This window comes from Coenobita brevimanus, chromosome 100 (genome assembly GCF_032717465.1).
Source record: "Coenobita brevimanus isolate Jiangsu-jjx chromosome 100, ASM3271746v2, whole genome shotgun sequence".
Taxonomy (NCBI): Eukaryota; Metazoa; Arthropoda; class Malacostraca; order Decapoda; family Coenobitidae; genus Coenobita; species Coenobita brevimanus.
The window spans coordinates 51594048-51598332 of NC_137053.1; positions in this window are offsets into that span (position 1 = coordinate 51594048).

Genomic DNA, 4285 nt, shown 5'->3' on the forward strand with positions numbered 1-4285 from the left:
TCATTCGAGCCTGTAATTCTATTTCCTTCATTTTGGCATTCCATTCTTGTTCTCATTTCTGCTTGCACTTCTAGTTCCCTCAGCTTAATTCTGGCTAACTCAAGTTGCACTTTGTCACCAGTATCATGAGCTGAAAAATCACTAGGGCCAGGTATCTCCGATGCCAAAGGCTCAGGGTCAACACCTTGTGCAGTATCAAATGGCTCAGAACTAGCTATAGGAGACTCATTTTGCTCAAACATGGTGTCCAATATTAAATCAAGTAACTTAGCCTTAGTGACTGAGGCAGGAAATATCAACTGTAAAGCCTGGGCAAGCAATATGAGCTCGTGTTTTGTGAGTGTTTTCATTCTGGTTGGGGAAGGCTCAGAATCCAAAAATGCTTTCACATCACTATCATTCATTAGGGCCATGATTACTTATTACAGTTAAGTAGGTAAGAGTAAGCACTGTATGTGGCCAAGGTTGCCAATATTATGTCACAGAGCTATCTTGGTGAGGTCGCCAAATTGTTATGGGGGTGTATATTACGGTGCACTCTTAACCCTTAATTAAGCACCAAAAGGGATAAGATAAAGTTGGCAAGAAAACTAACTTAACATTACTGTACACTATAACATACACAACCAAAGAAGAAACCAGGGTTCGTTTTACAAAAGGAGGATTCATATAGGCCTCAGGATACAAATATGAAACTAGTTATTTCTTACCTAACCAGAATACACTCAGTGGAGGCTAAGTACTCACAAATCTCAAGGAAACGTGGAGACTTCGAAGGTTAAATCCAGATATAAATCACACACTAGTGTAAATGGAGGAGTGAACCAAAAATGGGAAATGGTACACAAAGTGTGTTTTGTACTCAAAGTCACATATTGAGTAGTGTTGGGGAAAAGCGCAACACAAATGTGACAGAAGTGTAAAGTGACAGCAAATGTGTACAAATGTGTACAAAATTGTGTGTACAAAAAAATGAGAAAATGTGTGTCTGTACAAAAAGAGACAAAAATGTGTCTCTTCACATTTTCCTCGACCTTATAAAGGAGACTTACTCTGCCTTTCTCAGCTAATTAACCACTATCCATTTCAGAGGCGGAGTTGCGCTGTTTTTCGCAAATATCTCCTAAGCGAATCTTTGGATCAGTATGATATTTCAACACAGTACTTTTGACATCCGGGCCTAATTTTTGACCCTTAAACCATACTGCTACGTATGTTACATTAGGAGTTTACTGAAGGATATTAAGCCTAATCCAGTCATCAAATCTAAGGTGTTATACAAAATCGGACGAGTGCGACTGTGTGGGGTAGCTCCTCCACTAACACCCTGAACAACCCTCTGTCCATTCCTTCCCTACCCCCCAATATCGCGTTCACCCCCTCCCCGTTTCCCTCTTCACTCCCAGTCACACCATCCCTCTCCCATCTTTGCACTTCCGTTTTCTTTTTTCATTCTAATTGCATACATAATATTTGAATATGACAGTATGTATATACTTATCATACATTAGTAATATTATTTAACACAGTTACCTACTGTTGTGTGTGGCCATGAAAACCAGAGTGGGTCAAACGACCATAAAATCATTGGCTAATTACGTTGTTATGGCCGTATCATTACCGATGTATCTACGGTTACCAAAAATATGAAGTCAGTTTTGTTTTTGGGCAACCAAATAACATCGTTCATGGTTGCTTTATTTGTTCATCTTTTATTTTTAATAAGCAATTTATGCTTTCATTGAATATCCTCAGTCTCCCGTATCACTTCCCTCCTCTCTGAGGTACCCCCCCTTCCCCTTCCCGAGGTTATGACATCAGCAGGTACAGGGGATAGATCATTGACTGTGGAGGCACGCCCACTAACAACAGTATCTACAATGTCTTCCCGTTGCCCCCGTGGATGCAGGACATTCTTACATTATAATACAGTGCTGGGATAATGAGGGAGGGACACAAGAGTGATGAAGGAGGCGAGGAGCTCGGGGAGAATTGGAGGGATAACGAGGACGAGAAGGGGGAGAAGTAGGGGTAGTTAAGGAATAGTTTGGGAGGGTGTTGGGGGGGGGCAACACTTTCCTTCGAATGCGTCAGCATGACTAGTCGACTTTCTGTTATTTTTCACGAGTAAACTCCTCACATAACATAAATAGCAATATGGTTTAAGGGTCATAAATTAGGCCCGGATGTCAAAAGTAGTGTGTTGAAATACCATACTGATCCAACGATTCGTTTAGGAGATATTTGCGATAAACAGCGCAACTCCGCCTCTGAAATGGATAGTAGGCTGTCTTGAAAATATTCTCCGTCCATACAGAAACAATAGAGGCATCTGCTACCAAGGGGAGCTAATGGCGAAGTTACACAAATTACACAAGACCAGTGACGTGCCATTAAGATGGCAGAGCAAATGTTATTTAGGCATCTATTGGCAAATACTCTCTTTTAGCTCCTCCCATATCATAAGCTACACCCACAGTTCAAGGACAAGAGGAATTTTCTGCCTAATATGTGAGAAAAACATCTGGTGTGTTATCAGTCCAGTTGACCACTAAGTAAACACAGCTGGGGACGAGGGTTGCCCTTTACAGGAAGCAAAACTGATAAGAGAAAAGATTTAATGTTCTTAATGGCTCGCTTGTCTCTCCTTTCATTATCATCTTATCTTCTATTTCACCCATTCGCTACTGGGGTAACTACGCCAGTGACTATATATATATATATATATATATATATATATATATATATATATATATATATATATATATATGAAGTCATCAGTTTAAAGGAGTTAAGGAAGCGGAACATCGCCATCTCTCTCCTAGAAAGAAATCTGCAGCCCTTCCATAATTTGAGGAAATACAGTAGACAGCATCGCGGCAAATATGTGTCTGAATAGAGATATGTCTGTCGAATAATTTCTCGTTTAGATTCTCATGATGGGTATGGTTAGCATACCTCTTAAACCTCTTTCGTTTTTGAGATTATGGACTTAGCGCTAAATCCACGGATATTGAAAACCCCAACGGATCTGACTAAACCTAACCGTGAAGCAATGCAACTCCTACTGATACTTACCGCCTTAGCAGTAATTTCATCAATAGATGGAAGATGCAGAAAGGTGGCGACCATATTCTTCAAAACAAGGTTATCCGCCATGCTCTTATTCCCACTGGCATCAGTTCAAATCTGTGTTGGTGGTGGATTCTCTTGATTGGATTATAGTCATCTGGTGTTATTTGAAATAAAATCCAAAGTTCGTGGTTCTCGATCAAATTGTTATATAAGAGTTGATAACATTTTTATTCAGGTCTGTTTCTAGGAGGCATACAGTTGTCTGAAGTAATCCTGAATATAATTATAGATACCAGTATAAATGCCAAAAAGTTATCAAATCTCTTCAGTGCTTGTCATTTTAACTTTAAAAGCAAACTCTTTGCTTAAAATCTAATAAGTTATGCTAGAAATGTTTATATCTTTGCTCTTCAGGTCATAGTACAGTATGCCAAGTCTATGATTATTGTATATAATATGTACATTCGCTCTTCAGTCGCCCTTAATGAGAACAGTTTTAACTACTGTATTTTTTTACTCTAGGTAAAATCGCTCTCCAGTCACCCTTATTGAAAACAGGTTTTAATAGATTTATTTTTTTACTGTCTTTGTTATCTATCCATAAGGTAATATCAGTAAATACTCTTCCGTGTAACTGACATATATTTCTAACCCAACCTCTAACTTCTTTTCTGTGGAACATCACCAACCCTCCTCTCAGCCACATCTTGCACTCCCGAATGTTACCATGTGAGACTACTAAAAGCAGCTCCTTTGCATCTTTCGCCTGTCTACTCATAACCAATCCAGATGTGGTTGTTCTCGCTGACCTTACTTGCGTTTCCGAACCTGAATCTTTGTAGCTGTCAGCGCTGTGGGTGAGGCTGTCTTGCCTGTAAGACTAATTATACTTTTGTTCCTTTTTTTAATGCTTATTGCTTCTAGAACTGAATACGTTTCCTTTCTTGTCGATCTGTCTGTCTATTGCCAGACTCCTTAATCCCATACAGGGTGGCCACAAACAAAAATGCTTCCACGTCACCCTGTCCCCCGCCATTTCACTGCCCTGCTCCCAATTTACACCCCTCTCTCTCATATACCTCTCCACTCCATCCCTCCATCTCATCCTTGGCCTTCCCCTCCCTCTCTACCCCTCCATCTCACTCACATACACTCTCCTTGTCAGTCTCTCATTCTCCATCCTTTCCACATGGCTAAACCACCTCAATGT